The 17,113-nt window shown below is 37.7% G+C and overlaps 1 protein-coding gene and 1 long non-coding RNA gene across 6 annotated transcripts in view; one reads left to right on the top strand and one right to left on the bottom strand.

Annotated features, from left to right (window-relative positions):
- Positions 1-17,113, bottom strand: part of MCM9 (minichromosome maintenance 9 homologous recombination repair factor) — a 122,354-nt gene that overhangs the window by 63,687 nt on the left and 41,554 nt on the right. The window lies entirely within an intron of this gene.
- On the top strand, positions 16,255-16,905 carry LOC135970524 (uncharacterized). The gene is made up of 3 exons (XR_010586212.1): positions 16,255-16,385; positions 16,546-16,595; positions 16,778-16,905. It is a non-coding gene; the product is annotated as an uncharacterized lncRNA (long non-coding RNA).

Consider the following 17,113-nt stretch of genomic DNA (forward strand, 5'->3'; position numbering starts at 1 on the left):
TGTTTGGTTTTCTGTTCTTGTGATAGTTTGCTAAGAATGATGGTTTCCAGCTGCATCCATGTCCCTACAAAGGATACAAACTCATCCTTTTTGATGGCTGCATAGTATTCCATGGTGTATATGTGCCACATTTTCTTAATCCAATCTGTCACTGATGGACATTTGGGTTGATTCCAAGTCTTTGCTATTGTGAATAGTGCTGCAATAAACATACGTGTGCATGTGTCTTTATAGCAGCATAATTTATAATCCTTTGGGTATATACCCAGTAATGGGATGGCTGGGTAGCTATCTTAAAAGTGGATCCTCCAGCCCCCAGTTGAGCTGCCACAGCTGATGCACATGGAACAGAAAAAAACCTGCCCAAATTGCAGATCTGTAAACAAAATAAGCTGCTAAGTTTTGAAGTGGTCTATTAGTACTACATAACCTAGCCAAAACCACTAAGAGAAAGACAGACAACCTAACAGAAAAATGGAGAACAGACTTAAAATAGGTATTTCATGAAGGAGAAAGTCCTAATGGTCAATAAATACAGGAAAAGGTGCTCAACCTCATAAATAATAAGGAAAATTCAAATTAAAACTACCGTGTAATGCCATTACACACCCACGAGTACAATTAAGTATTTAAAAATCTGACAGTGCAAGTACTGGCAAGGTTGTGGGGCAAAGTCAACTCTCATGTGCTACTAATGGGAATGACAACTGATACAACTACTTTGGAAAAAGAGTTTGGCAATATCTACAAAAGTTGCAGTTATACATATTCATGTACCTCAGAAATTTCATTGCTAAGTCTGTTTCATACAGAGATTGTGAACATCTGCAACAGGAGATAGACAGGTAGAAGAGTGCTCTTCATAAAATTCTTCAGAATAGTTAAACCTGGAAACAACTGAAAAGGCTATCAACAGAAAAGATGAATAAATTGTGGTATATTCAGACTGTGGAATAATGCATAACAACTAAAAAACAAAGTACTGGGCCTGGTGTGGTGGCTCACACCTGTAATCCCAACACTTTAGGAGGCTGAGATGAGGGATCACTTGAGGCCAGGAGTTCAAGACGAGCCTGGGCAACAGAGTGAGAGTTCATCTCTACAAAAATTTTAAAAATTAGCAAGGCACGGTGGTGCATGACTGTAATCCTAGCCATTTGGGAGACTAAGGCAAGAGGACTGCTTGAGCCCAGGAGTTCCAGGCTACAGTGAGCTACGATAACACTACTGCACTTCAGCCTGGGTGACAGAGCGAGACCCTGCCTCAAAACAGAAAAATAAAAACAAAATAAAGTATTGTACAGCTAAACACAACATGGAGAGAATATTAAAAGATAATACTGATCAAAAATACATAGTCTACAATTTAATTAATGTAAAGTTAAAAAAAAGCAAAAACAAATTAATGCTAATAGACCTACAAGAAATACCATAGGAGTCTTTCAGGCTGAAATGAAAAAACACTAAGATGGCAACTCAACCCTACATGAAGAAATAAAATGCATCAATAAGATAACTATATAGGTAAAAATGAAAGACAGCATAAATGGAACTTTGTAACTTTTCTTCTTTTATCTGATTTAAAAGAAAACTGTATAAGCACAAATTATAAAATGTGTTGACTGGCTTACAACATATGAAGATATAATCTGTATGACAATAATAGCACAAAGGGAACAGAATTATAACAAATTTTTACACACCATGAAAACTGAATTGGCATTAATCTGAACTAAACTGCTTTAAATTAAAAAGTTGGTAATAACCCCCAGGCAACCATTAGGAAAATATATTTAAATATATAAGAAACAAGAAGGGTATTAAAATGATACACTAGAAAATATATATTTAATATATTTAATGCCAAAGAGGCTGGGCACGGTGGCTCACACCTGTAATCCCAGGGCTTTAGGAGGCTGAAGTGGGTGGATTGCTTGAGCTCAGATGTTCAAAACCAGCCTGGGCAACATGACAAAACCCCATCTCTACTAAAAATACAAAAATTAGCTGGGCAGGTGGCACACGCCTGCAGCCCCGGCTACTTGGGAGCCTGAGTTGGGAGAATCATTTAAGCCCAAGAGGTGGAGTTGCAGTGAGCCAAGATCGTGCCACTGCATTCCAGCCTGGGCAACAGACAAGACCCTGTCTCAAAAACAAAACAAAACAAAAAATACGAAAGAAGGCAGAAATGGAGGAATATAAGAACAAAGAAGACATAAGACGTAGAAAACAAAGAGAAACATAGTATACATGAATCCTGCCTTGTGGGTAATTACATTAAATGTAAACAGATGAACTACTTCATGAAAAGGCAAAGGTTATTAGAATGGAGGGGAAAAAAACCCATGATCCAACTCTGTGCTGTCTGCAAGAGACACACTTTAGACTTAAAGGCACACATAGGTTAAAAGTGAAAGGACGGAAAAAGATATTTTGTTCAAACAATAACCAAAATAGAATTGAGGAAGCTATACTAGTATCAGTCAAAATATCTGAATACAATCTTAAAAATGCATTAATACAAGAATAGCATTCACAAGTGTAGATATAATCACATTAGATTCTGCATCGGTTAGACAGCTTCTAGAGGATCTATGGACAAAATGTGGCCAACTACCTGTTTTTGGAAATGTAATTTTATTAGAATACAATCTTACTAATTTGTTTACACACTGTCTATGGCTGCTTTCATACTATAATGGCAGAGGTAAGCAGTTGTTATAGACATTATACGGCCATCAGAATAAAAAATACTAGTATGTGGCCTTTTACAGAAAAAGGATGCCAATTCTTGATCTAGTGTTTTAATGTCCATGTTGGGACATCAAATTTAAAAAAAAAAAACTAATAAAAAGAAGGAATAGGCTGGGGACAGTGGCTAATGACTGTAATCCCAGCACTTTGGGAGGCTGAGGTGGGTGGATCACTTGAGGTCAGGAGTTTGAGACCCGCCTGGCCAACATGGTGAAACCCTGTCTCTATTAATAATACAAAAATTAGCCAGGCGTGGTGGTGGGTCCCTGTAATCCCAGCCACTTGGGAGGCAAGGCAGGTGAATCACTTGAACCCAGGAGCTGGAGCTGAGATCATGCCACCGCACTCCAGCCTGGGCAACAGAGTGAGACTTCACCTCCAAAAAACAAACACACACACACACACACACACACACACACACAAAGAAAAGAAAGAATAAAAAGGGCAATGAAATAATGAAGGGCATGCAAATAATACCATTTAAATAATGGTTTGTAACATTGGGTCTGTTTAGCCTAATTAAAAAAATACAGAGAATCAAAATTTTTATACACCCTGAAAACTCTTCTATGGAACAGGAATTACATAAATTTGGAGCAGCTTCAAAAGAAATTAACTGAGACGAACATGTAGAAGTCTACAAGGAACTGTTGGAAACTCAAGGTGTTTAAAGAAGAATGAGCTGCCTCACAAAATAGTGAACTTTTCATCAAAGTAAGTCAAAGTAGAATGTCCACTTGTCAGGATAGTGTAAAAAGGGATTTATGCAATGAGTAGGTAACTGCCTAAAGGACTAAAGGTTCTAAAAATCCCTTCCAAATCTATGTCTCTTAGCAGTACAGAAAGGCCTTTTAGCCATTTCCTGAAATCTGTGGCAAAGGTAATTAAAAACTAAGACACCTAAGTATTTCTTCCCACGTTTGTTAATTCTTTGAATGCAAAAGATAGAAGGCAAACAAAGTTGTCTCTTTGTCTCTGTCTTATGAGAGGCAAGAAGAGGGAAATAAATAGTACTCCTAATTATTAAAAGGTGATTATATTCAAGATGTCTTTCTTTTTAAACTTTGGGTTTTTAGTACTGAAATAGGGAGGTTAGTAGAAGGCAGCCAGGGGGCAAAGGGATGAGTACCAATTCATTCTTTCTTCTTGTAGAGGATTCCTGTGTTCAACAATTCGGCAAACATTTGTTGTTAATATCAAAGTATACTAGTCTCTCCTTATCCACAGGGGATACGTTCCAAGGCCCTCAGTGCATGCCTGAAAGTGTGGATAGTACTGAACCCCGTATACACTATGTTTTTCTTACACATACAAACCTAAGATAAGGTAATTTATAAATTAGGCACAGAGATTAACAAAAAATAACAATAGAACAATTATAACAATATACTGCAATAAAAGTTAGGTGAATGTGGCCTTTCTCAAAATATCTTACTGTAATGTATGCATCTATTTTCAGACAGTGGTTGACTATGGGAAATTGAAACCATGCAAAGCCAAACCCCGGATGAACTACTGTATGCACTAAAGTAGTAAGCATAACGCACTAATGTAGTAAGCATAATGCACTGAAGTACTATGTCAGCCAAGGATTAAGTGTAATTTTATAATAATGTTTAATTTATACACCCTAACCTTCCTGAGCCCCACCTTTTTCAATCCTGCCTCCCTCCCCATCTAGATAAGAATGTTTCCTTCCTCCTTGAAACTTTCCATTTCCCAACTAGTAACTCCAGTCAATACATAGTTATACACACCCTTCCAAAAAACAGCACTCATCTTCCTGTTGACTTGTAGTGTTTGTATCCGATGGTAAAACTCAGTGAGAGAGTCAATGTGTGGAATTTATTGTATAAGTATTACATTTTCTCTCTGAGGACATGGAACTAGTGGCCAAATAAAGCTTCATTAAAAGCACTAAGGGAGGAAAAATGGCACCAGAGATTACTAGCAAACCAGGAATAATGACTGCACTTAGAAAAACTGAACGGTGAAAAGAGGGTTAAAAAATTAAAAACATCACTGCAGAGGTTTCACTTCTGCAATGGCAGTGTGAGGAGCTCCATGGACATCCTCCTCACTGAATCAAGTATAACTGGTGAAAATTATTTTTTAAAATCCAACCATTTATATAGACTATGGAAAATCTAAGGGCTTACAGTAAATGAAGAAACATTTATTCATTGAAATCTAAAACTTGGTAAGAATAGTGAGAGTCTATGACACTAAATCATGACCTGCTTCCTGCTTCTCCCCTTCTCTCCCCACTTAGCTGGATGGAGGCTTCGCTACAGGTGAGTGTGGTCAAGAAGAGGAGCGCCCTATGAGCTCTTAACCAAGGGGTAAGATACTGGCACCAGGAGGGGTAGAAAGCATTTCTCATCCCCTCCACCTGTGAGGTACAGAGGCTATATTGCTGGTGACTGTGGCCAAGAGGTCACAATCTTCCTTCCTCCACCCAATCAATCCCAACACACAAAGCAGAGGATCTACCACAGGTGTGACAGGCAAAGAATCATGGGCACCCCAATTGCTTTCAATCCAGCTCACTCATAAAGTAAAGGTTCCACCTGGAAAGACAAAGCCAATAAGGACAGAGGCTACCATTTCCACCCACTGGCTGGAGCAGTAACTCAGAGAGTTTGACAGTGGGAGAGAGAGTCCACAAAAACAGGGAAAGGGAAATCTGAATCTTCCCCCACAAGAAACTGACTTTATTTGGAGCAAAGTGCAAGGAAGTTCAAGCCTAATGGAGATTTTGGTAGCAAGTAACAAAAAGGTTAGTAGCTCTATTATAGCTATATGCTAAACCATAGGCCAGCTAGTTTACCATAGAGAACCAGGAAAACAGCCAGTCAACAAGAGCACTTCTGGGGTCAGAACAAACCTCAAATACTAGACTCAAAAAAGTATCCCTGACTAAATTTAATTGGACCAGAGTGCTGAGCAACTTATCCTCAGGGCATTGCCAAAAAGAACAGAGCAATCAAGAATTAGAGCCTACCAGCTGAGTATGACACCAAACAGCGCAGATAGCTTAACAGAGATCAAGGAGAGAGTCAAGGAAAGGTTGGTTAAAATTATCATCCTAACAGTGACTGTACACATGTAAAGGCTGTTGCCTCTGAGGAGAAACACCAGAGACTTCAAACTGTGAGGAGACACAGACTTCAAGAACCTAGCCAAGTTACTAAACAAACAAGCAAACAACAATTAAAAAAAGGACAGAAAACAAGGCCTGGAGAAGGAGGAGAATTAATATAAAGAACTGGTACAATACACTAAATTAAAATATCCAGTTTTTAACAAAGAAGTGTAAAATGTGCAAAGAAACAGGAAAATGTGGCCCACACACAGGGAGAAAAAGACAACAGAAGCTGCCTGTGAGAGGATCCAGAGATGTCACATGTCGTGGGCAAAGACTTCAAAGTAGCCATTTTAAATGTGCTCAAACATGCCAAAAAAAAAAGTATGATGACAATGTCTCAACAAATAGAGAATATCAAGAAAGAGATAAAAAGGATTTTTAAAAACCAAGTAAGAATTCTGGATTTGAAATGTACAACAATTGAAACAAAAAATTCACTAGATGGCTCAAAAGTAAACCTGAAATTGCAGAAGAAAACGTCAGCAAACTTTAAGAGAGATCAGTTGAAATTATGCAATCCAAAGAACAGAGGTAAAGGGCAAGACAAAAAATAGCAGAGCATCAGAGAAATGTTGTGCACCTTTAATCAGAACAATATACATATATTGGGAATACCAGAAGGAGGGAAACTAAAAGGAGTAGAAAAAAATGACTGAAAACTCTCCAAATTAGATGAAAAACAATAGACTATACATTCAAAAAGCTCAACAAAATCCAAGTAGGATATACGTTTAAAAAAATCCACACCCATAAATCATAGTAGAAATGCTGAAAACTGAAGATAAACAGAAAATTTTAAATCAATCAAAGAACAACTCTTCATTTATAAGGAGCCACAATAAAATTAAGAGCTGACTTCTCATCAGAAACAGTGGAGGCCAGAGGCAGTGGGATTACATATTCAAAGTACTAAAGGAAAAAAAATCCAACCCAGAGTCTGATATCCAGCAAAACTCTCTTTCAAAAATTATGGGAAAATAAAAACATTCCCAGATAAACAAAAACTGGGAGCATCAGTAGCTAGCAGACATGCCTTAAAAGAATTACTAAAGGCAGTTCTTCAAGTTGAAAACAAATCTCTCTGGGTGATAATTCAAATTGAAAAAAGAATGAGCACTGGCAAAGGTAATTATGTAACTAGAAAAAAACAGTTTAGAGACACATATCTTTTCTAAACTGATTTAAAAAGCAATTGTTTTAAAAAAGTATATAATTGTATTGTTGGGCCTATAACATATACAAATGCAATATATTTGGCAGTAACAGCAAAAGAATGCAGGTGGAAAGCAAGCTATATTGGATTAAGGAAATGACTCCAGATGGTAACTCAAATCTACAAGAACAAATGAAGAGAGCCAGAAATAGTAATTAAGAAAGTTAATATAACAAACTCTTGCTCTTCCTTCTTTTCTGAGCTTCTTCAAAAGGTATAAAATTACATAAAACAATAATTATACCAATGTATTTTTGTGTTTGTAACATATATAGAAGAAATATGTATAACAATTATAGCATAAAAAGGGGAAAATGGTATAGAATTGCACAGGGGTAACATTTCTATATCTCACTGAAATAAAATAAGTCTACATCTGAAACACTGTGATACATTAAGTAAGCCCTATAACAACCACTAAGGAAATCATAACAAAAATAGAGAAAAATCATTAAAGAAATAAAAAATGCTATACTAGAAAATATTCATTTGATACAAAGGAAAGCAGTAAAAAAGGAATTAAAAAAAAACCAAAACGACTTGAGACATACAGAAGACAAAACGTAAAATGGCAGATAGGAATACAACCGTACCAGTAACATTAAATGTGAATGGATTGAACAATCCAATCAAAAGGCATATATTGACAGCATGGATATAAAAAAGAACCAACTATATGCTATCTACAAGAGATATTTTAGATTCAAAGAAGCAAATGGGTTGAAAGTAAAAGGATGGAAAAACATATGTATGTAAACATCAATGAGAAAGCTCTAGTATTTATAATATCAGACAAAAGATTTTTAAATTAAAAAAATTATTAGCAATTAAAAGGTGCATTTTAAAAGGATAAAAGCATCAATTCATCAGGATAATATAACTAGGCAGATCAACAAAGAACCCTAAGATTAAAACAATAGCCGGCCGGGCACGGTGGCTCACACCTGTAATCCCAGAACTTTGGGAGGCCGAGGTGGGCGGATCACAAGGTCAGGAGATCGAGACCATCCTGGCTAACACGGTGAAAACCTTGTCTCTACTAAAAATATAAAAAATAAGCCAGGCATGGTGGCGGGCGCCTGTAGTCCCAGCTACTCAGGCGGCTGACGCAGGAAAATGGCTTGAACTCAGGAGGCGGAGCTTGCAGTGAGCCGAGATGGCCCTACTGCACTCCAGCCTGGAAGACAGAGCAAGACTCCATCTCAAACATAAAAAATGAAAAATAAAATAACAAAGAAGATCTCAAATCAGTAATCTAAGCTTCTATGTTAAGATACCGGAAAAAATAAGAGCAAACTAAACTACTGGCAAGCACAGGAAGGAAATAATAAATATTAGAGCAGAAATTAATGAAATAGAGAATAAAAACAGAGAAAATTAATGAAACCAAAAGTTGACAATCCTTTAGCTAGACTGACCAAACAAAAAAGAAAGAATCAAATTAGTAAAGTCAGGAATCAAAGATAGGGCATTATTATTCAAAGTCAAAAGGATTGTAAAGGAACAGCATAAACAATTTTACATCAACCAATTAAGTAACTTAGATGAAACTGACAAATCCCTAGAACTATACCAACTACTGAAACTAACTCAAGGAGAAAAAAAAAAACCTGACTAGACTATAAACAAGAGGCTGAATTAGTAATAATAATAATTTTTAACACCACCCATAAAGAAAAACAACACAGATAACTTCATTGGTGAATTCTACCAAAAATTTAAAGAATCAAATACCAAATTTTCACAAACTCTTCTATAGAGAGAAAAGAGGGAGAAATACTTCCTAATTCATTCTATGAGGCAGTATTGCCCATACACCACAAATCAGACACAGACATCATCAGAATACTAAAGATCAATATCACTTACGGATACAGATGCAAAAATCCTCAACAAAATACTAGCAAACTAAATCTTGCATTATGTAGAAAGGATTATACACCATGAGCAACTGGAATTCACTCCAGGAATGCAAGGTTCATTTAACACCTGAAAAATCAATCAATATAGTATTCTCGTTAGTAGAATAAGGGACCAAAAAAAAAAAAAAAAAAACACCCACACACACACACACACACACACACACACACAAAGAAAAGCACATGATCATCTCAACAGAAACAGGAGAAGCATTTGACAAAATTCAATACCCTTTCATGATAAAAAACATCCAACAAACTAAGAACAAAGGAGTTTCCTCAACCTGACAAAAGGCATCTACAAAAAACTCACAGCTAATATCATTTTTAGTGATAAAAGACTGAAAATTTTCCCATTAAGATCAGGAACGAGAGAGAGTTTTCTGTCACTATGTCTATTCAACATTGTACTGCTGGTTATAGGCAGGGAAATTAGGCCAAAAAAAAGAGAGAAAGAAAGAAAAAGAAACAAGAGGCATCCAGAAGGAAAAGGGAGAAATAAAACTATCTCTATTTACAGATAACATGATCTTGTATACAGAAAATCCTTAGAAATTTATTGAAATTCATAAATGGCCTCAGCTAGACTGATGGATATAAAAAAAAAATCAATTGTATGTCTACACACTTGGCAAAGAAGAATCCGAATATAATTTAGAAAAATATTTCCATTACAATAGCATCAAAAAGAATAAAATATGTAGGAATAAATTTAACGAAGAATGTACAAAGCTTATACTATGAAGACAACAGGCAGGTGTGGCGGCTCACACTGTAATCTCAGCACTTCAAGAGGCTGAAGTGGGAGGGTGGCTTGAGGTCAAGAGTTTGAGACTAGCTCGGGCAATACAGTGAGACCCTTGTCTCTACAAAAAATTTTTAAACAATTAGCCGGGTGTGGTAGCACACACACACCTGTAGTCCTTGCTACTCTGCAGACTGACACTGGGGGATCGCCTGAGCCCAGAAGTTCAAGGCTGCAGTGAGCTATCATTATGCCACTGTGCTCCAGCCTAAAAAATCAAAAAAAGAAAGAAGGAAAACTACAAAACATTATTCAAAGAAATTAAAGGCAAACTAAATAAATGAAGACATCTCATGTTTACTGATTGGAAGGCACTATCATGAAGTGGCAATACTCCCCAAAGGAATGTATAGATTCATTGCGATCCCTGTCACAATCCCAGGTGGCTTCTTTGCAGAATTGATAGAGTGATACTAAAATTCATATGAAAATTCAAGGGATGCCAAACAGCCAATATTGAAAAAGAAGAACAAGGTTGGAGGACTGACACTTCCTGATTTCAAAACATACTACACAAACCTAAAGTTATCAAGACAATGTAGCAGTAGCATAAGGACATAGGATCAACAGAACAGAATTGATTTTCCAGAAATAGACCCATACATTTAAGGTCAATTCATTTTGAGAAAGGTTCCAAGCCAATTCATTAGGAAAATAGTCTTTTCAACAGATGCTGCTGGGAAATTGGACAAGCACATGCAAAAGTATGAATTCAGACCCCTTCACACCATATACAAAAATTAATTCAAACTTGATCAAAGACCCAAATCTAAAGTGCTAAAAGAATAAAACTCTTAGAAGAAAACTCAGGTGTAAATCTTCATGACATTGGATTAGGCAATGGTTTTTGAGAAATGACATCAAAAGCACAATCCAACATAACAAAAATAGATTAAATGGGCATCATCAAAACTAAAAGCTTTTACACTGCAAAGGACACCACCAAGAAAATTAAAAGATAATCCAAAGAATTAGAGAAACTTCTTGCAAATCATGTTTTGACAAAAGACTTTTACGTAGAACACATAAGGAACTCTTACAACTCAATAATAAAAAGACAAATGACCCAATTTTAAAAATAGGCAAAGAGCTGGCATGGTGGCATGCTCCTGTAGTTCCACCTACTCAGGAGGTTGAGGTGGAAGATCACTTGAGCCCAGGAGTTCAAGTCCAGCCAGGGCAACAGAGTGAGACTCCATCTGTATTTAAAAAAGGGGTGGAGGGGGTGGTTAATGATCTGAACAGACAATTCTCCACAGAAGATATACATAGGGCCAATAAGCATATGAAAGCTGCTCAACATCTTTAGCCATCAGAGAAATATAAACCAAAACCACAACGAGATACTACTTCACGCACCACCACAGCTATAATCAAAAAGATATAACAGCAAGTGTTGGTGGGAATATGGAGAAATTGGAATGCTGGTGGGAATGTAAAATGGCACAGCCACTTTAACAAACAGTCTGGTGGCCGGGCGCAGTGGCTCACGCCTGTAATCCCAGCACTTTGGGAGGCAGCGGTGGGCAGATCACGAGGTCAGGAGATCAAGACCATCCTGGCTGACATGGTGAAACCCCGTCTCTACTAAAAATACAAAAAAGCTGGGCATGGTGGCGGGTGTCTGTAGTCCCAGCTACTCAGGAGGCTGAGGCAGGAGAATGGCGTGAACCCGGAAGGCAGAGCTTGCAGTGAGCCTAGATCACTGCACTCCAGCCTGGGCAACAGAGTGAGACTCGTCTCAACACAAACAAACAAACAAGCAACAGTCTGGTAGCTCCTCAAAAAGAGTTACAATATCTGACCCAACAATTCCACTCCTAAGCATAAACCTAGAGAAATGAAAACATTTGTCCCATCCCATGAAAAAATTTGTACACAAATGTTAATAGCAGCATTGTGCATAATAGCCAAAAAGTAGAAACAACCTAGATGTCCATCAACTGACAAATAAAATGTGGTATAACTATACAATGGAATATTATTGGGTAATAAAAAGGAATAAAGCATCAATTTTTGACACAACATGAATGAAAGCATCAAAAACATAAGTTATGCTTCAAAGATGCTGGTCATAAAAGACTACATATTGTTAGATTCCATTTATATGAAATGTCTAGAATAGGCAAAACTACACAGACAGAAAGTAATTCAGTGCTTGCCTACTGCTTGGGGGATATGCTGGGAAGGGGGATGTGCTAAAGACTACAAAGTATCTTTCTGAGATCATGAAAATACTCTAAAATTGATTGTGATGATGGCTGCACACCTCTGAATATTCTAAAAACTACTGACTCAGACGCTTTAAATGAGCGAATTAAATGTTACATGAATGCTATCTCAATAAAGCTGTTATCTAAAAAAATTACTGTGTAATCATACCAGAGGGTACTTGGATGTGGATTCTTTGTATGCCGGATTCAAAGCCTTAGCAGGCACAAATTCTACCAACCAAATTTCTACCAATTAATTACCTATTAGCTCATTTGTGAAGCATTTCCCCTCCCTATCCTTTCTGGTTTTTGACTCTTTCTAAATGATCATGCATATGAGGCCTCCAATCTCACAAAGCCTATTTGCCTAGCTTCTGCCAAGCATGACTCCATCTAATGTCATTTGTCTCTATAGTAACCAACTAGAAAAGCTGCTATGCTTAGCAATGGCTTTGTACAAGCAGTGGTCTAGCCTAGAGATGTTTTAAAGATTTGCGTCCTCTCTACTGATTACTGCTTTTTTTCCTGGTATTAAAAAGTGAACCTCTGATGAATGAGAGCAGTAGAGGGTTAGAGAGAAAAGGATGGAATATACTATCAAACATGAAGGAAGATGGACTGCAAGTAGAGACTGAGTTCAAGAGGAAATGAGTTTAGAAGGACCTTGATTGATAAGAGGACTAAGAAGACATGGACAAAAAACTAAGTACAAAAGACAGAAAATAATTTTTAGGCATTTCCATTCATATTCTTCTGGTCAAAAACAACATAATGATATAAACACCAAGAAACTGCCAATAAACGTAATTACAGTGCTTCAGAAAGTTGACTGATGTAATGTATGGTTATCTAAAAGGTATTTTACAGTATAGTCCAGCTACGGATAAGGGATCAGATATAGCTTATATCTTCAACAAACTTCTAACACAATGGTGGCTAGCAAAGAACACAAAACAGTGAAACTTTCATTAGTGAGGTGGAGCAGAGAAGGGGAGAGGGTACACTATGTAACAGACATGGAAACCTTATAAAAACTATAAGGATACATTCCAGGATGTGTAGTTCCATCCCCTACAACTTCCAAGGGATGCCTTTTTCAATAGGAGGCTTGACATCTGTAATACTCCTGTGTGGAGCCTCCCCCAGCTTTGCCTTGGCTGGGTCTCCTTCTCTCTCCCAGTATGCACCTGGACCAACCTCATTAATGGAGCTTTGTTCCTCAAGAGTTCATTAATCAAGTAATTACTGGAGTGTCCGCCAGCCTGTGGGTTCTTCCAGAAAATGATAGCAATCTATTTTTTCTACATACGAAGCCCACTCTAAAATTTACCTGACATGGTGGAGAGTACAAAGGTAGGACAGTCATCAGAGGAACGGGTTTCTGAGCACCAGCATCCTCATTTGTTATATGGGATGATATCTTACCCTCCTACCATTCCTGTTTGTGAGGCTCAAAAACATAGGTATTTTAAAGTTTTTTACAAATGGTCAAGAAAACACTTTTTCTTTTGCCTATTTTAACATAACTGGTTACAGGTGCATCTAACACTTCCTATTCTGCATCATACTTATTTGATTAGTTACCTTTCCTACTGAACCATAAGGTCTTTGTATGTCTTTGACTATTTCTCATAGAGCCTAGCATAAAATTTTCACACAAAAAATGCTCTCTGTATGTATGTAAAGAATTATTATTGAAATCATTATTGTACAATTTACTCCATTTAGAAATGTCCATGGACTCCATCAAATCTCTAGTCTACATTTATACAGAAAATTTTATTTAAAACTATCATTAAATTTTGACCTATTTCTAATAAATAAAAAGGAGCCTTTTAAACTAACTAAAGACCATATTAAAACAAGCCTTACATGAGAAAAATTTTTAAGTTGGTAATAATACAAATGAGAAGATAATTCAACACAGTGATAGTATAATTACCCCAGGTGGAAATCTAGATTTGAACAAAAGCTAGAGATTAGTACTTCCATTCCTATGATAACTTTTGCAGTAGGCAGGGGCTGACACTCAATTTAATTCCTAGTTCTAATATATTTTAATTCGGGATTTAATTCAATTCTAGTATATTTGAATTCGCTCTTTCATCTCGTTTTGTGTATGACCTCAACTTGACTTCAAGTTTCACTTCTCTGTAGAAGAGTCGTGAATCCATGCAAGGAAGCTGCATCTTGTGTCTTCAGAATTCAAGCTATATGCCCAGTGGTATATACTTCCTCTAAAGAATGGCAACAGCCACACCACTCCACATATGCCACACCCTTACTGGCATGGCTGAACGACCACGTCATTTCACCCACAGGAAGTGCTTGGGAACTGATCAATATTTGGATTCAGTAAGATTATATTCTCAAATAAGTTTAGTTCTGAGGGGAAAAATATCTTACAACTATATTAGGTTGTTAGAGTTGCCATAACAAAATCTCACTCACTGGGTGGCTTAAACAATAGAAATTTATTTTCTCACAGTTCTGGAAGCTAGAAATCCAAGATCACAGTGTTGGCAGGTTTGGTTTATTCTACAGCCTCTTTGCTTGGCTTGCAAATAGCCACCTTTTTGCTGTGTTTCCTCTATGTGCGTGTGACCCTGGTGCTTCTCTGTAAATCTAAATTTCCCCTTATGAGGATGCCAGTGAGATTAGATTAGGGCCCACCCTAACCACCTCATTTAACTTAATCTCCAAATACAGTCACATTCTGAGGTACCTTCAACATACGAATTTGGGGGAGACATAATTCTAAACAACAAGTAACTAGTTTCATTTATTTTTGCCCTAAGCACTAGCTTAGGCTTTGTTCATCTTAGAGCTGATAAAATCTCTCTTAGCCATCCTTCCCCCAAGTAACCCATAGTGAGAAGCGATTGGAGGATTACATTCCATGCAGCCCTCCAAACATCATGTGGGACCCCCTTGGGTACTTAATAAAGGAAGATATTCACAGTGACCCATCTGTTGTACAATTAGCTGTTTGGGAGTCATCAAAGTTGTTCAGCAACAGGTCCTATTGATTGCCTCTGAAACCAGACAGAGGCTTTCACAATTCTTTTTTTCCTACAGCATACCAGTTAAATTAGAAATATGCCAGGAGATATCTGAGGAATCCTTTTGGATCTCTCCTGGAGTAAGGTAGTGTCAATGGTGAGGAAACTATTGAACAAAGTGTTCAACGACCCTTTAGTATTTCTGACAAGCAATAATACAAGAGTTAAGACAGGAGAAGCCTGGAGCTAATTCTTGCAGCTTCCAGTGAAATGTCGGGGAATCTTTTCTTCTTAAATACTGTTGTATATGGTATATGACGTGTTAAACGAAAAGTTTCAAAGAAAATAAGCCAAATTAGTGGTATCCAGGTAGATCTTCTCAGTCCTTCATGCTGCACATCCACCAAAAGTGAGTTTTATAACGAGTCTCACTGTAACACTTACGGTCAGACTGCAAAATGCACCTGATTTTAACAAGCATAAAATGTCATTTTTATGAGAATGACTAGACTCTCCTCTTAAGAGTACCTGTAAGAATCACACAGCTGCATACACCAGTCTCACAGGAGTTTTAATCTTCAAATGGTCATTTTACCTTACACATACAGAGTGTCTTACAGCATATAGCAATTTCCACTTTATCTTAGCTAGTGTTAGAACCAGCACCAATAACAATGAAGAGTATATGGTTTATCAGTCACAAAAATCTGTGTCTATCACCATGGTTTGACTCTTAATACTCTAATGTCACAAACAACTGGCTTGAAGAAGTCTTTCCTGGTAGGTCCTATATCTAACTGTTCAATCCATGACAAAAAAAGGGAACTCTTCCCCACTCTAACTGGTCTTCCTAAATGTAGGAGGGGCTGACATTAGCTGTCTCACATTAACTTTCAAAAGACCATCAGATGAAAACGTTTCATCAGAAGCCACCTACTTAAGTATGAACAATGCCCAAAGAATGACAAATCAAAATTCTGGGCACTATCCTAAGAGAAAACTCTTCCAGAACAGATACTTCAGAATTAATTTTCTCTCTGAATTTGGCCAAGTTTGGTGGTTTCATTCACAACATTTAAGGAAAAAAGTGACGGTTTATGGATAGCAAGTAATAAAAACAAATCTTTATACCACTTACTAGTAATAGAAACGGTTTAGGCTCACAAATGTGTTTAAAGCTTTCTCTTTCCCCGCAATGGTAGTCAAACAGCATAAACGAATCAACATTTCCTCAGTTCAGATCTCAACTGGTTACAGGCAAGCAAGGGCTCCTCAGAATTTGCTTTACTAATGGTTTAGGTCAGAAATTTTTTTGAAGATCAAATGTCTTGGTATGTCTTCGTGTTCTTTTTCCCATCTCTATTATGTGTGTTGCCCTGTTGGTCTCCTGACACTTCCATTTTCTCCTTTTATGTTCCTGCTATGCTCTCCCAATGGCAGTAACCTAGGGTATAACTGATCACACCTCTTGTGATTTTTTTCTTATTCTAGGACTTTCCAGATCTGGACTCCGAAGAAGACGCCCAGGTGTAAGCCCAAAGGTTACCTATTTAAATTTTCCAAGCACAGTGTGTGGAAAATCATTCCTCGCCCTTCATTTTGTGTTGCTTAACGGCGCTGTCGTGCCTAAACGTAGATACTGGCCAAGAGCTAGATTTCCAAAATGGCTTTGCTCCTTTCGAGCTGACATCGGTCTATAACATGCAATTTATTTCCCCTGCAGGCAATCTTTTTCTCTACTCCAACTACTACCCGATACACAGAAAGCTGAACCTAACCCAGTGTAAACACCGATTCTCATCTGCTAAATTCAGCAAGGCCGGCAAAGCTGTTGCAATGATGTAAAAAGAGCGTTAAAAAATTAAAAAAAAAAAAAAAACCACAAAAAAACACAAAAAAACAAAAAACGCCAAAACACCCACACGAAGCCAACCGGAGGGGCGGGCGTCGGCCGAATCGCGCCCTCCCGCCGCGGCCACGCCTCCCCGCCGCGGCCACGCCCCCGCCGCCCCTCTCCGCGCCGCCGCCGGCGGCCTCCGCGCGGGCCTCCCAGCCCTTA

This window comes from Macaca fascicularis, chromosome 4 (assembly GCF_037993035.2).
Source record: "Macaca fascicularis isolate 582-1 chromosome 4, T2T-MFA8v1.1".
NCBI classification, from domain to species: domain Eukaryota; kingdom Metazoa; phylum Chordata; class Mammalia; order Primates; family Cercopithecidae; genus Macaca; species Macaca fascicularis.